The sequence below is a fragment of the Bos taurus genome, chromosome 5, assembly GCF_002263795.3.
Source record: "Bos taurus isolate L1 Dominette 01449 registration number 42190680 breed Hereford chromosome 5, ARS-UCD2.0, whole genome shotgun sequence".
Classification (NCBI taxonomy): Eukaryota; Metazoa; Chordata; class Mammalia; order Artiodactyla; family Bovidae; genus Bos; species Bos taurus.
In genome coordinates, this window is record NC_037332.1 from 113,749,677 (window position 1) to 113,767,172 (window position 17,496).

At 45.2% G+C, this 17,496-nt stretch overlaps 1 protein-coding gene across 5 annotated transcripts in view; it reads right to left on the minus strand.

Moving 5' to 3' along the window:
- PACSIN2 (protein kinase C and casein kinase substrate in neurons 2) overlaps nt 1–17,496 on the minus strand; it is a 117,224-nt gene that overhangs the window by 62,810 nt on the left and 36,918 nt on the right. Inside the window, exon 1 of one of the 5 annotated variants that reach the window (XM_024992037.2) lies at nt 4,721–4,804. The exons of the other annotated variants lie outside the window; for them this stretch is intronic. The gene's annotated coding sequence lies outside the window, so the exon portion shown is untranslated. Of the gene's footprint in view, nt 1–4,720; nt 4,805–17,496 lie in introns of those variants that run through there. 5 annotated transcript variants of the gene reach the window in all.

Genomic DNA, 17,496 nt, shown 5'->3' on the forward strand with positions numbered 1-17,496 from the left:
TGTAGGCAATAGTTAGGGGCAAGGAGGAATGTCAAATATTACTTTTTACTGACTAGGGCCGTTATATATTAATTACATGTTTTGAGCGCTGAAAAATTGATGCTTTTGAACTGTGGTGTTGGAGAAGACTCTTGAGAGTCCCTTGGACTGCAAGGAGATCTAACCAGTCCATCCTGAAGGAGATCAGCCCTTGGATTTCTTTGGAAGGAATGATGCTAAAGCTGAAACTCCAGTACTTTGGCCACCTCATGTGAAGAGTTGACTCATTGGAAAAGACTCTGATGCTGGGAGGGATTGGGGGCAGGAAGAGAAGGGGACAACAGAGGATGAGATGGCTGGATGGCATCACTGACTCAATGGACGTGAGTCTCAGTGAATTTCAGGAGTTGGTGATGGACAGGGAGGCCTGGTGTGCTGCGATTCATGGGGTCACAAAGAGTCGGACACGACTGAGCGACTGAACTGAACTGATACATGTATAATTATATATATATATATATATATACACATATCAAGAAGGTCAATTACATATTAAGAAAAGGAAGCCATTTAAGATATTCTATATTTAATATGTACTAAAATGTAACAGTCCCAAAGAAAGGCAATGCCAAAGAATGCTCAGACTACTGCACAATTGCACTCATCTCACACGCTAGTAAAGTAATGCTCAAAATTCTCCAAGCCAGGCTTCAGCAATACGTGAACCATGAACTTCCTGATGTTCAAGCTGGTTTTAGAAAAGGCAGAGGAACCAGAGATCAAATTGCCAACATCCGCTGGATCATGGAAAAAGCAAGAGAGTTCCAGAAAAACATCTATTTCTGCTTTATTGACTATGCCAAAGCCTTTGACTGTGTGGATCACAATCAACTGTGGAAAATTCTGAAAGAGATGGGAATACCAGACCACCTGACCTGCCTCTTGAGAAATCTGTATGCAGGTCAGGAAGCAACAGTTAGAACTGGACATGGAACAACAGACTGGTTCCAAATAGGAAAAGGAGTACGTCAAGGCTGTATATTGTCACTCTGTTTATTTAACTTATATGCAGAGTACATCATGAGAAACGCTGGACTGGAAGAAACACAAGCTGGAATCAAGATTGCCGGGAGAAATCTCAATAACCTCAGATATGCAGATGACACCACCCTTATGGCAGAAAGTGAAGAGGAACTCAAAAGCCTCTTGATGAAAGTGAAAGTGGAGAGTGAAAAAGTTGGCTTAAAGCTCAACATTCAGAAAACGAAGATCATGGCATCCGGTCCCACCACTTCATGGGAAATAGATGGGGAAACAGTGGAAACAGTGTCAGACTTTCTTTTTCTGGGCTCCAAAATCACTGCAGATGGTGACTGCAGCCATGAAATTAAAAGACGCTTACTCCTTGGAAGGAAAGTTATGACCAACCTAGATAGCATATTGAAAAGCAGAGACAGTACTTTGCCAACAAAGGTTCGTCTAGTCAAGGCTATGGTTTTTCCTGTGGTCATGTATGGATGTGAGAGTTGGACTGTGAAGAAGGCTGAGTGCCGAAGAATTGATGCTTTTGAACTGTGATGTTGGAGAAGACTCCTGAGAGTCCCTTGGACTGCAAGGAGATCCAACCAATCCATTCTGAAGATCAGCCCTGGGATTTCTTTGGAGGGAATGATGCTAAAGCTGAAACTCCAGTACTTTGGCCTCCTCATGCGAAGAGCTGACTCACTGGAAAAGACTCTGATGCTGGGAGGGATTGGGGGCAGGAGGAGAAGGGGACGCCAGAGGATGAGATGGCTGGATGGCATCACTGACTCGATGGACGTGAGTCTGAGTGAAATCCGGGAGTTTGTGATGGACAGGGAGGCCTGGCGTGCTGCAATTCATGGAGTCACAAAGAGTTGGACACGACTGAGCGACTGAACTGAACTGAACTGAAAATGTAACAGTACATATAAAATGCGAAGTGGGGAAGAAAGGTAACTAAATTATGGGAGAAGTGAACTAAACCACTCCCTGAAGCAGGCTTCACCCTTTCTTTAACCCCCACAGTGTGGTCATTTGGCTCAGCAACTGCAAGCCACAGCTTCTTCAGGACAGTGACAAAAAGACGGCTACCAGAACACAAGGGAAGACACAGCCCTGACCCAGTACAGAAAAACAGTGCTCATGTGACTTACTTCATTCCCAGGTTTTCTAAATTAAGACAGGTATAAAGCTATCGACTACCATTTCAAGTACAGTTAAAATATTTATGAAAATGCCTATTTCCCTATAGTGTTTTTGTTTCAGAAATTCTCCGTAACATATACTCTAAATACTTCAGAAAATACAAATAAGTGCTATTCTGTAACCTCTCCAGGGCATCTTAAGGTGACTCTGGGCAGAGTGGGAGCCACATCAAGGGCTGAGAACAGTCACACACTGTTCTCAGCATGCCTCTATTTGCATCTAATTCTCATACTTGAATTTCAGAGGATCCAAATTCAATATTTAGGAGAGACTATTTTTAAATGTTTCTGGAAGGTTGTGGGTAAATTTCATCTTTATAAATTCAATCATTACCCCACTTTACTTACGATTTAATGTATTGTTTTAAAGTGTATCTATTCCCAAACCCAGTTACTCCAGGCTGAGAGGCAGCAAGACAGAGCTGTCAGTATTCCTTCCCAGGGGCCATAAAGCTCCCCTAGAGTTCAGGGTTCTCCTTTCACATCCTGAAGAATCCTCTTTTCAAAGAAGAATCATGTACTTCAGTCAATTTCTTTAAATTAATTATGATGTTATTAAGTTTGGATTTCTCATCTAGCAGAAAATCATATAATGAGGTTTTCTTATAACATTATCAATTGAGTAAGACCTAGTTTACGGGAGAGGAAGAAAAACTATAAAATAGAGAACTCTTTGTTTTTAAGAAAAATCTCTCAGAGGGAATAATGTCAACACTGTGCTGGAGGTAATGCATTGCGCACCTATGCCAAATGGTACTCAGGGAAATTGTTGAATAAAAACTGAGTATTTGAAAATAGACTCATCAGAGGAAAAAAGCCAGCGCTGGCCAATTTACCTTGAGATAATATATGGAGAAAGCAAATAAAGGAAAGGCCAATGGCCCAGAAATTGGGAGACCTGGGGTCCAGACTCACTCAGCCACCAACATGCCAAGTGACCTTGAACAAGTCAGCAGGGCATTTCATCTCTTGGTCTTAATTCCTTGTTTAAAAAAATAAAGGGGCCTGACTGTGACAACTTCAAGAGCTATTACAACTCTAAAGATCATGTTCCCACTTTTTAATTATGCCACCTCCTAAATAATAGAATTATATGGGTGAGCAAAACAGTAGACTAACAATGTATGGGAGGGGAGCTCATTTTTACTACTGGCATAAATCTCAGGCCTCTAAGATATGCTTCATTTTGAAGCTAGGATACTTGTTTATTATTTTCATAAATGCAGCATTAAAATTCACCTAGAATTAGGTAAGATATCACATTATGAAGACAGAAGGGTTTTGAGGAGATATTCTAAGAGCAAGGGTGAAACCTGATTAAGGTCTGAGAGAAATGTATGTTGGGTGGGGGAGGATTCTAGAAAATAGGAAATACGCAATCCTGAAAGTATTAGAAATACATACCTCACACTAGGAATGACCTAACAAGAAGACATGCTTCTCTGCGCGGCACAGACTGCACTAACGTGGCACTGTTTGGAGAATAGAGTACACCACCTTTCTAATGTTCACAGCAATAGGTAACCCAATAAATACATTCACTTAGTGATGAATCACTTAGGTACCAGGAATTAAAAAAAAAAATCTTCTAACTAGAATTTCAGTACTGCATAAACAAAGGAAAGAGAGAGAGGGTCAATTCATTTTAATTCCAGAATATGACTTCCAAGATAAGAAACAAATATGTATGTAAAGCTGCTCAGCTACTGAAACCATAAAACTTTTACATTTTACTATCCAATAAAAATGAAAACAAAGTGTCCAGTGATAGCAATGGATAGGGACAAGGGCATAGGGTCCAGCTGAGAAGAAAATTAAGAACTAATGAGGAGAAAGATGGAGGAGGGGCCTTGGGGCAAGCCACAAGCTGATGGGATTCTGGAAAAGACAGTCATGAAACAGCAATTATAGTCAACTGGAAAAGCTAATTTGTTCATTTTCTCTCACACATCCCAGTTACATGTTTGCAGATTAGATTTGGCTGTTAAGAAAGGAAATGGCAGCATGTGATAAACATAATGCCTGACAGTAGGGGGGAAAAAACCAACAGTTTATTAACAGCTAACTCAAGTAATTCATTCAGCTACTCAGTAAGAAAAACATATAGCTAGAGGTATGCAAGCTTCCTAAAACATGCAAAAGTTTTTAATTTACTCTTTAATTATTATTTATTATTTAATCTATTTTGAAATGAAGCATGCACATATGTTCTAAAACCAGAGTAGAAATTATAAAGCATAGACCTTCATTTAGTTTCGGTCAAAATGTATTCATCAAGAAAATCAAACATTTACTCTGACATTTTCTCAAAGTGTTTTGGATAGAACACTCCACACTCTTCAGCTGATATTGAACTGCGTAAGCATTTCCATTAAGAAGCTCTAAACAAGGTGTGCTTAAAAGGTAAGAGTTCTGGTACATCAATCACTCAGAAAAAAAAAAAAGATCAATGAAAATTTTACTTTCAAAAGGTCTCTCTTAAAGGAAAAGCAGGTTCTAAATAGCACACTCACGTTTTCTTGTCAAAGGCAGGAGCTTCAACTGCATAACTTTGCAGATCCGCTTCCGTACCTGCCTCCTCCCAACCCTGCTGGTATGTCTGACCTCGGCTCCCAGCAGAATTCTCCCAGCACATTTCATCATTTCCTGTTGGCTGCTGACTCCTTGCAGCCGTGATAAGGCCATTCCCCTTCAATGCTGCATTCACCCTACAGGCACCAGGTTCCCAGACCGCTGCTGTGAGCCTGCTAGCACCATCACAGCAGAGCTTCCTTTTTTTTTTTTTTCAGAAAGTAGACAGAAATCTCGGTATTCATGGAAAATCAGAGAGATGGAGAACAAAAGTCATATCACCCCCTCCTCAAATCAACTTGCATATGAACTAACTTATACTGTATGTGATCGTCTTGGAATCTCTTCCTGTACTCAGGATCCTTCCACTTACAAGGGCAAAAAGACCCACTCTGTATCTCAGGAGCCATGAGTTAACGTGACAGGGATTTATGTGCATGGCATAATCTTCCATTTCCCCTACATGTAGAACGCCACTTCTCTCTGCGCCTCCACACGTTACAGCACAGCAGTGTGACAGGGGGCCATGCAGGGAAACCCGGCGCAGGCTCAGGCTGCACACAGGTAGGGGCCCCGACCTCAGCAGCACGGCTGCCTCCCAGGAACCAGGGCACTCAGACATGCAAGTGTAATCCCCTAGAAGTCAACATCAAACACAAAGCACCTTACTTCCGAGAGTTTGACAAAGAACTAAAAGTGAAGGAAGAAAAGAAAAATATAACTTGAGTTGAGAAGGAAGAAGTCCTGTCTCATTTAAAAATGTATGTGCCCACAAGAACATCCTGTATAATTCTTGTGAGATAAAGAGGCGGCACGACTCTACCGAGTGACAGGGCAGAGGGGAAAGGAAGAGGTCACCAGGAACGCTCTGAGCAACACTCTGATTTTTAAGCTGTTATGGGTATGATGACTTGTGAAAATCCATTGGTATACACACTTATAATTTGTGCACTTTTATGTGTACATATATATTTATACCTGAATAAAAAGTGTTTTAAAAAACCTATGCAACAACATCAAAAATATAAACACTACAGGAAAGAGAAGATTCAAAGTAATCCGTAAAAAGAGACAAAAACAAATCCTTCAAGGGCTCAGTGTCCCTAAAATATTTTCTCAGAAAATATGTAATTGACCAAAGAATATACAAGGGAAAATTATGCTAAGTGGATATACATTACTACCCATTTTCATTCAAAAATGTTAAGTTAAAAACAGACATCTAAGTCTGACCTTAGAACAGAATTGGTTAAAAATCTCTTCCCAAAATCTCATGTTTAGAAAGTCCTTAATGGAAAAACACCAATAAAGCAAAGACAATATCAACAATTATTTGACATACGATAATAATTCACACTACTCAGAAAACTACACCACCTTCCCCTCACCCTCCCCACACAACAACAACAAAAGAGAAGCACTGACTTAAAAAATTCAGTCGAAAAGTTGACAGTTATGTGACATCTCGTTTACTGATGTAAATATTCCATTTCTCAGAAGTCAACCCAACACAGATTTCACTGTGCTCTGCAGCCGGCTGAGTTAGGTCAGTTACACCCTTACAAAGGTATGTGCACCAGAGCAGCACCCTCTGGTCTGCGGGGAGGCTGGCCACTTCATCACGGGGTTTGCTGGGGGTCAGGCAGCATCAGGCACTGAGGGTTTAATGCCCTTCATGTCCAGTGACGGACATGAAGGCTGGACAAGGCTGAGCAAGACGAAAAATGTTTCTAGAAATGATTTCAGCATACTTGACCATACCAAGATAGGGTTTCTAAAACTAATGGCAGTTGTTTCAGAGCATGTGCAGCTAAGTTTAGGCAGCATAAAACCCTGGTCACCAAAGCCCTTTTTTGGGGATATTTTCTTCCACTAAGAAGCAGTAAACACTTGAGTTTCAGCAAAGCAAGCCGACTGTGTACCTTGCCTTGCTATCAAGTAGCATGACAGAATTCTCTTCTTTGTCCCAGAGCCCCATGTAGCACTCTTGGCTAGAGGGGCAATCATAGCAAAATTTAAAAGCCTCATCCTCTTTATTTTTGTAAATCCAACAAACACTGGCTGCTCAATAAGCATTTATACAGTGCTTACTTTATGTGTAATCATGAAAATAGCCCTATGAGGGTAACTGTTGTTGTCGCTGTTCAGTCGCCCAGTCGTATCCGACTCTCTGTGACCCCATGGACTACAGCATGCCAGACTTCCCTGTCCTTCACCATCTCCCAGAGTTTACCGAAATTCATGTCCATCGAATCAGTGATGCCATCCAACCATCTCATCCTCTGTCGCCCTTTTCTCCTTCTGCCTCATTTTCCTCCATTTTCCAGGTGGGATAACTGAGGCACAGAGAGCTTATGCTACATACCCTGTGCCCTGGAGCTGACACATGGCAGAGCAGGAATGAACCCCAGGGGTCAGCCTCCAGAGTCCATTTGTCACCCACTGCACACACCGCCTCTCCATCTCGGCTTCCCCAGAGGATCAGAACTGGGTCCTGGCTACAGCTGCTGCTTAGTGCAAAGTTTATAGGAACCGAGTAAGAACACTGACAGCAGCAGGACTATGAGGTAATGAGACCAGCTCTGCAGTGTGGCCAGGGCACTCTCTCCCTCCTCACAGCTCCGGCCACCCCACACCAGCGGCTTCCTTGCAGGAGGGAAGCTCTCCCAGTCCTCTGGCAGCTCCCCCATCCTGGGGCAGGGTGCAGCTCTTTGAACTGGTGCTGGGACAGAAACACTGCTCCAGGAAAACCCACTGCTAACCTCCAGCACATGGTACCTAAACTGGTATTTCCAGTTCCAATCTCATTTGTCACCAGACTTAAAACCATTGGGCATTCATTCAACAAACATTAGCGCCAGGCACAGTGCTTAGGGCCTCGGGGCCCCATAACTGAAAAGCCGAGGTCCCTGCCCTGCATTGCTCACAGTGTATGGGCAGGACAGAAGTATAAATAACTAAAATGGCATGAGCTGATAAATGCTGGAACCAGCGTGCCTCAAGGGCTAAGGGATCAGTGTGAAGGGAGCAGCAACCCAGTGGGAAGGCTTCATGAAACAGGGAACATAAGTGGGTTATCCAAGAGCTTATCATCAACCTACTCAAACCATGTGGATTAAAGCAGAAAAAAATTCAGAAGCAGAAAGTCCAGCAAATTAGCTGACCTCTGCCATTGTGAACAACGACATCAGCAGGGGGATTCAAGTGAACAGTCATTAACTGAGCACAGCTCACAGATATCAGGACATCTGACCATGCTACCTCTTCCACCTGATACCCCTGCTATATGACTGTCACATGCTGAAAATGGCTGCACCTGCCAAGCTCTTTTAAAAGACTCCATAACATAGGTACCTCTGCTGCTGCTGCTAAGTCGCTTCAGTCGTGTCCAACTCTGTGCGACCCCATAGATGGCAGCCCACCAGGCTCCCCCGTCTCTGGGATTCTCCAGGCAAGAACACTGGAGTGGGTTGCCATTGCCTTCTCCATAGGTACCCCTAGTCCCTTTTTATCAGAGAAAGCAATGGCACCCCACTCCAGTACTCTTGCCTGGAAAATCCCATGGACAGAGGAGCCTGGTAGGCTGCAGTCCATGGGGTCGCTAAGAGTTGGACATGACTGAGCGACTTCACTTTCACTTTTCACTTTCATGCATTGGAGAAGGAAATGGCAACCCACTCCAGTGTTCTTGCCTGGAGAATCCCAGGGACGGGGGAGCCTGGTGGGCTGCCGTCTATGGGGTCGCACAGAGTCCGACTCAACTGAAGCGACTTAGCAGCAGCAGCAGTCCCTTTTTATGGCGAGGAAACCACCACAGAGATGTTAATCAACTTGCCCAGGGCCACCCAGCTAACAACAGCCAGATGGGGATTCAAACTCAGGTTCACCTGACACTTTGAAGTCCATCCCCTTCCAACCACACTCATACACACACCTCTACCCCACCCCATGGAACTAGGGCTGTGAAGAAAACTAGGATATTTAGCAACAGGTCACGTCATATGCCAAAAGAATAAAATTTCTGTGATGTCAGTTTCCCCCCATTCATCAACTGGTCTGTCCTGGCTCTAATACCACACTTTGAAAAATGGTATCCGAGACATAATTCGGATACCATACCATTCAGCCATTTAAAGCATACAACTCAGTGGGTTTCAGTATATTCACAGGTATGGCTACAATCACCTGTGGCTTAGGACAGTTTCATCACCTCAAAGAGAAACCCCATACCCTTCAGCCATCACCCCTCTCCCTGCCACCCCCCACCCCCGCATGGTGCTTTCTCCTGAGGCCTAAGTGCCCACTGCCTCTCACAAGGTGACTCTTAACAAGGTTACAGGCACAGTAATTGGGTTGTTAATAGAGCAGTGCAAATACAATTCTGTGCTTCATTCCTCCCAACTGGGTTAAAGCTAACAGCTAAGCCAGGACAGAGCACCACAGCAGCTAGACAACTCCCAGGCCGAGGCAGTGGTGAGAGGTGTTGGGGGTCGGTGGGGGGGGGGGGGGGTGCCTGGCGGCCACACACCACATGGGCTTCCCAGCTCATGTGTCTCTGAACTTGGCCTTGGCCGAGTGCCAGCAGGGATGGCGGAAGTCATGCAGAAGACCTAGAGCAGTCTTGCTGGTCACAAGACCTTAAACTACTAGGAATGCCCATCCCCCTATCTCTAGAAAGACAAGTACCAAGATCACACTGGCTGCCACAAGCTGAAGGTAACCAGAAAAGCATTCTGAGAAGCCCAACACATAGACTAGCAAGACTCAAGGCTCTGAGTGTGAAAAGGTGACACTCCCCCTCCCCCCGCCCCCCTCCCCCACACAGAACTCCGTTTGTCTTCTGGCTCTTCCTCTCAGCCTTCCTCCAGTGCTGGGGAAAGCTGGGAGGAGGGAGGATTACAGACAGCCTATGCATGTACCCCTCCGGAGCCCTGATTTCTGTGCTGCACTTCTCCATACAGGACATCAGGACCCGACGGTGCGCAGCACCATCAACACTCAGTGGAAAACTCCTTGGCATTTAAAAGGCAAGAGCCATCAACAGATGCAGTGTGAATGAATCACAAAAATTCCACGGTGAGCAGGAAACCAGATGCGAAAGGTACATACTGCGTGTCTCATATGAAACTGTAAACCAGGCAAACTCACCTAGGGTGACAGATCAGAGTGTGCCTGGGACTGGGGACTGGGGTGCTGCCTGCACAGGGGCCTCCCTGAAGTGTTGGAAATGTCCTATGTCCTGATAAGGACAGTGGTCGCACAGGTATAGCCATCTGTCACAACCTCTAAGTGAGGGCATGCAGCTGTATGTAAAATAGTATCTCCGTAAAGAGAAAAGGCAGAGGGAAGAATAAGGAAGGGAGAAGACAGGACAGGAGAGGAGGAAGAAAGAGAGGAGGGATGGAGCCCGCTGCGCAACTTGGAAAGCACAAGTTCCTCCTGCTCCCAGCATCGGCACCAGCTGTGCAACTGCGACTGGCATTCGCCAGGGATTGGACGGCAAGGTCCTCTGGTGCAGAGGCTAAATAAAGTAAGTTCTGTGTAATGGCAACACTCAGTGTATTTTATCAGGTCTCAATCCTTAGGATAACTGATCCTCTAACACACACAAATGACTCTGAGGAGCCCGAATGGTCCACTTTCTAACCAGGTTAGCTCGGTTCTCTCTGTCATCACTGCAGTAAAAATGTGATCACACCAGTCAGCAACTCAGGAACGGCAGCACTGTGACAGGTGTCAATGGCTGTTTGACAGTCAGTAAACAAGTAAAATCTAATACGATAATTACAGGTATTCAGTTTTCTCTTTTTTCCAAATGATAAGTAAATCTTAAATTCTATAACTCTACCATGCTCATAAATAGGTTATATAAAAACAGTCCAATCTTTTTTGTTGTCTTTTTTGGTTTGGTTTGATTTGGTTGGTTTGGTTGGGGAGAGGGTAGTGGCTATGTTCAAATCCTACTCGTCAGCCTTTCATATTGTTCGTGAACTAAGATGTAAATAGAGCCTTTACTCTTTACTCTTCTCACCTATGTACATAAAAAGGAATAAACCAATCAAAATTTCTAACATTCTCTATCAAACAAGGTGCCAGGACAAGCTGAACTAAGTATCAGTTCTATCTTTGGCGAAGTAAAAAAAAAAATTAAAACCTTTTATGTAAGCTTCTTTGCTTCTCTGGCACTTAACCAAAGGTTTTAAAAAAGGAAAAAAAAGAAAGGGAAAACAAGAAAGAAAATATGAAGCCGGACTAATTAAAGCAGACAGCCCAATTAAGAAAAACTTCAAAGCACCAATGTGATAGGGAAAAGCATGCAAATATCTTTCCTTATGCATTTTATAAAATGCCGTGAAAAGCAACACCTGGGCCTCTAACACACCATCTCGGTGTCTAAGCTGTCACGCGGCTTCCCCCACTGCCCCCGAGTCCCAGGAATGCCTTGAGCCTTCTTTGGGCAACTACCCAAAGAAGATGGTCTGAATTCAAGAGAGGCAACAAAGTTTGTGGCGAGTTTGGGGGTATTTTCAGAAATGGAGTTAGAGACACTGCGTTAAGGTTTTATTGGAGGCTTACTGGTGTGATTTTACCACGTGCTCATTTACATGGACCCCCTCTCTGCTACAGTCTTGAAGTCACAAGCTAAATAATTCATCACACTTTTCCTTAAGCTGCTTAGAGGGCAGCACGGTAGACAGACAAGCTCCCAGAACCACACAGTGTGACAAGTGGCCCGTGCCGTTGGGCCTCCAACCTAAGGCGTGAAGCAGGGGAGGCTGGGAGGAGGTGCTGGAAGACTCCCCAGGAGAAGGGACCCTGAGCCAAGTCAGGTAAGCAAGAGCTGGCTCACTCTGCACCTCTGGCTATGGCTTCCTCTTCCCCAGGGGAGTGCACAGGGCACTGGAGGACAGCTCCCAACTTCACTGACCAGCACCTTTCATCAAGGGTATGTGAACTGAAATATAGCCTGTCATATCAGTAAACAAAGGGTGTTGCAGCCATCAAGCCACCATATTACAACCACCAGATAGCAAGCCCAGAAGAAACTCAGGAGAGAAACAAGATGCCCGCCATCTACAGTCAGCTGCCTCAGCCAATCCTGACCTTACTAAATCCTCTGTGAAACAAGGTGGGGTATAAACACGTAAATAAATGAAGTCGAGATCCTAAGCACTCCGGAATGCTATCACTGCCTTCTCCTTTGTCCTTCCCCATTGGGGACCTGTGTTAGGGATCAGATCACGGGAAAGATGGAAAAGACCAAGAACTCCATGGGCCAAAAACCAAGAAACATCTGAATGCCTGTTCAAGATTTTCAATACTATACTTCAATTTGGCACATAATAAGAAGACATTAAGTGTTTAATAAATGAATGAATCTAAACCTTGTGGGCATTATTGAGTGTTATGTAAATTCAGTTTAAAAGACATGGTCTCTAACCTCTAAAACTTCCATTCTCAGTCTGAAATATGATTTTAAATATAATACCAATTACAAACTCAAAAATGTGTCTTGTTTTACAATTTTATGTTTTTATTCTACTTCTACCATTTACAATCGAAGCTACTATACTAAAGAGTCTTTTAACACCATGTGCCCAGTCATACTCTGGCATGTGTGAAGACACAGACCAGGTAACATTAGAGGCTGGTCCCCTAGAGGGCCCTCCCTAGGCTTCTGCATGGGAAAAACAGCACTGAGTGGGGTCAGGCAACAGAGAGGGGCAGAGGTGAGCAGATGCAGACCTTGGCAAGTCTGTAAGCTTCCTGTTCCTCTACCTGTAATATGAAGACAGCCTCAGTAACCACCTCAGGGCTTGGGAAGATTGAGGGGATAAGGTATACCTATGTGTTTAGCGATGGTAGCCATGGAGACCACCTCCTGATGACCACCTCCTGATCTGGAAGCTCCAGAGGATCTAAGTCAGGGAAGGGTCAAGGGGGCCTCTCCAAGGGGTAGGGCTGAAACAAAAGAGGTGCATATTCAGGGAGCAGCAGCACAGGGTTGACCCCCAGGAAATTCAGACAGCAGGCAATCAGTAAATCAGTGACCTGGGAAATCAGTGAATCAATGCCACAACAATCCAGATGGAAACAAATTCACAATGACCACAAGGAACAAGGTATGGATACAGACAGGCTGGTTCAGAAGGTCTCATGAAAGAAGATAAAGTGAGGGGACCTTGCCAAGAGGCCAACGGGGCTGAGTACCTGAGAGTGTCCAGCCCAGCATGGCTTAAGGACACGCTGCAGGCAACCTGGCAGGAGCCACAGGGAGAAAACAAGCTGCTCAGTCTGGCAGCGGTCACTCTGCACTTGTGTTGTTGTATAGCAGAAACCAACACATCATCGTAGAGCAACAAACTGTAATGGGAGGAAAATTGCTTTCCAATGTTGGCTTCTGCCATACAACACAAATCGGCCATAATTACACATACATCACCTCCCTCAGGAGCCTCCCTCCCCTCCCCCTATCCTACCTCTCTAGGTCATCACAGAGTGCCAGGCTGGGCTCCCCTGAGGAAGAACCAAACGTATTTAAGACGAGTAACAAACCTGAACAACTCTGGCAACAACCAACATCACAACGCCTACACTGTCAAAACAACCTGGGATTCATTATATCTGTAGACTGGAAATGCTTTTCTCTTTATTTTTTTATGGAAAATGTTAAACATATAAAAAAGAGATTAGAACAACGACCCCTAGTTTCAACAATTATCAGACACATGGTCAACCTTTTAGTTCATCTGTGATCATGAAAAGTGTTAAAGGCTCACAGAAGCATGCAACTCAAATATGTCTTCACACGACCTGGTAGGTCCACAGCACGCGTCCCCATGCAGAAAGGGGCACAAAGCAAGCAGAGCAGGGGTCTTAGGCTGAAAGAACTAGCGACCCAGTGGGGAGGCAGAGCCACATAAAGTGAAAGTCTCAGCTGCTCAGCCGTGTCAGACTCTCTGAGACCCCATGGACCGTGGAATTCTCCAGACAAGAATACTGAAGTGGGTTGCCATTTCCTTCTCCAGGGGGTCATCCCAACCCAGGGATCGAACCTGGGTCTCCTGCATTGCAGGCAGATTCTTTACCATCTGAGCCACCAGGGAAGCCCAGAGCCACATAAAACATGTGTCAAATCAAGGAATAAGAATACTAAGCCTGCAAGGTGAACCTCTGCAATGACATGCCATGCTGATATCACCATACCCCAATAGGACGCAAAGAGGACAGCACTTCACCTCAGCACGTTCTTCCCCCAAACTCATAAGCTGGTCTAACAATGTGAAAAACGCCAGGCAGACCCAAAGTGAGGACCCTTGCACACCAGGTGATCGCTGGCAGCATGCTGCTGGACATGGAGCCTTGCCTGTGATCGTGAACTGCTGAGAGCCAGAAGAGACCTCCTCATGGCGAGGGTGCCCTGCCTGCTCTCCACACTCCACCCAGAGCCATGCTGGTCAGGCATCGACCCGGTCTCCTTAAGCTGTCCCCAGCTCCCCCAAGTCCTCTCCCTGCCAGCCCCCGCTCACAGCACCTCTCTTCATTCACGCAGCAATCTCTGAGGGGCTGCAGGTTACCACTAAGCTGAAAGCAATAGGAGGAGGAGGTACTACACACTACTATATAATAGTCCATTTAAAAAAACAGCAGTTTATATGTTTCTAGAGAAGGGCTGAACTGCCTTCAGAACTGAGCACCAGGAGACCTGAAGCTGCCACACTCAACGAGGGGGTGCTGGGAGCAGCAGAGCAGTATTCTACCTCTGGTCGTTCTGACCAGGAGACCATGCTTGGAACAACCAAGCCTGCGAGAGCTCATTGATGCTTTTAAACAGCTCTGTGTGTGCTTCTTTATAACAGCATGGTCCTACATCTGAAACGGGACGCAGTTCCAGAAACAAAAGCACAGACCTGGATTTTCAAACTATGAACAGTACGTGGGGGTTTCGTGCATTCTGAGCCAGATTTAAGATGACTTTTGTGGCTGCGGGCAATGCCAAAGCAAGCACCTGTGGTAGAGCAGCCGGACGCCTGCCTTCATACAGGAGCAAACATGTCGTGTGCTTGTATGTCAGCCCAAAGAACAATCTACGTGACAGACTCCTGTCCAAAATGCCCTGCAACAAAATCACTGAAAGACAGAGAGACCCAGCACTGATGTTTTTAAAACAAGCTTTAAAAAAGACGACAATCTAAAATGGTTGTGCTGTTCTCAGTAACAACCATTTGAAAACGGATCGGACCTGCATGTTTCCCATCGATGAGGCAGTCAATCCGCCCTGAGCAACTTCATTCCTTCTGCTTACCCCCGTCCCTGAAGAGCGTCTTACAACATCCTGGGCAAAACCTCCCCAGTGCTCTAAAGTGCACAACTGGGAGCTGCACGGAGCGCCACTGCCCTCGCCCGCCCTCCACGGAGGCTCCATCCTTTAATGGCACATTAAGAAAAAGTCTGCATAGGCTTTCCCCATTTCTTTCTTTAACGTTTTCTTAAACTAGAAACTTTCCAAATATACCTTTGACTTTACACATCTGTCAGTTCTACAGGGCGCGAGGGCAAGCTCTCGGGCCACATGCCTGGGCTCCAGCAGGTCTGACAGGCCCCACACCAGTGCTAAGCACAGCCCCCTTCCCAGTGGGGTGGGTGCCCCCCTCTTCGAGCTGCTGCGGAACCAGGCTGTTGTACTCCATCCAATCTGAGGGCTGTGCCTGTCCCCCCATCCTTCCCCAACCTGCCTCACAGCCCTTGTTTCCTTGGCACGGAGAACAGCGCTTAGCACCTAGGGGCACAGCACCTATCAAAAGAAGGGGAGAAAAATCCATGAGAGAAACGGCAGCCTGGCCCTTGGGCACATGCAGCTCAGGTGTGAATGCCAAGCCTCTACTTGCAGGCGAGAAAAAACCCCAACTCACCACCTGCCAGCCATGGCATCACGAGCTCATTTCACTCCGCGTCAGTCTGCTCGACTGCAGGAAAGAAGGTCAGCACTCCCGCCTCTCTTCTCCCCACCCCACATGACACAAGGCGGCCTCCAGAGCAAGCGTGCCGGCTCTGCAGACCCTGACCTCTGTGGAGGCTGTGCCAAAGCCTGGCACGATGGTCAGGGAGGATTAGCAAGTCCACTGGCGAGCGCTGTGTATGAGCTAGGTCACACCACATCCACCGGGCCTGTTACAAAGGTGCTGTTTTGGTCACGCTCTGACTGTCTCACAGGTGCGAACCTGAGTGAGATGGACTTACACACTCTCTCAAGCCCAATGCCAATGCTCAATTATTAACATTTATTAAGCTCCCACCATATGCCCACCGCAAAGTTAAGTGCTTTCAGGGATACAGAGATCCTTTCCATCAAAGTCCTCTTTCTTGTGATTTACTCATCAGGAAGATAGAACTAAAATAATTCTATTTAAAAGCAGAACAGAGGAAGGGAGGGTTGCCTATTCTTGTGCTGTATTAACCAGGTATGGACTAGAAACAGACCCACAGGTTGGGGGGAGAAAGGAGGGGAGAGTTCTCATTTAGTGGGGACAGAGATTCAGCTTGGAAAGATAAAAAAACCCTGGAGATAGATGCATGGATGGATGATGGTGGTGGCTGCACAACAACGTGGATGTACTTAATGCCACAAAATTATATATTAAAATACTCAAAATGGTGAATTTTATGTTACACATATTTTACAAACAGAAAAAAAGTTTTAATTTACAAAAAGGCACAGTCACACAAATTTCTTGATTCCCTAGGTGACAGAGGCAGAGTCCCAGAGTGTAGAAGGGCAATTCAGTAGTGATGCTGACTCAATCGAACATCCACTCAGAACAAAAGAAAACTAGATTTTTACCTCACACCAAACCCCAAAATCAGTTACAAATCAACTCCAGAAAGACTAAGGGTTAAATATGAAAAGCAAAAACTTAAAACTGTTAAAAGAAAATACAGAATATCTTTATAACTTCCAAGCAGGAAAGGGTTTCTTTTTCAAAGTCCTTAAAAATACCAACCATGTTTAAAAAAAAAAAAAAAAATAGTGTCAACTACATTGGAAATTTATATGTTTAACAAAAGACAACATATGAAAGTAAAAAGACGTGCCCAAACTAGGAGACGATTCCGTACCTCATAGAACCAATAAACTGATTGGTATTTGCAGAATGTATAGAGCTTCCCTGATAGCTCAGTTTGGTAAAGAATCTGTCTGCAGTGAGGGAGATCTGGCTTTGATCCCTGGGTTGGGTTGTAGAATGTGTAAACCATACAAATCAATAAGAAAACTACAGACAATCCAAGAGAAAAATGGGAAAAGACCTAATCATGTCACCAATAGAACCCATGAACTGCTAATAGAAAGTGAAGTCGCTCAGTCACGTCCAACTCTTTGTGACCCCATGGGCTGTAGCCTGCCAGGCTCCTTCATCCATGGGATTCTCCAGGCAAGAATACTGGAGTGGTTTGCCATTTCCTTCTTCAGGGAATCTTCCCGAACCCTTCACTGCAGGCAGACTCTTCACCATCTGAGCCACCAGGGAAGCCCAAATTGCTAATATCCATGTGGAAACAGGCTCATCCCCCTAGTAAGTAGGTTAAGTTCCAGCCAGAATGAGATAACATTTGACATCCTCTGTGTGGGTATGATTATGAAGTGTGACAATTAGCCCAACTGGGCTAGGATGTGGGCAACGGGAACTCCTGGGCCAGGTTGGAGAGGAAACTGGCACAC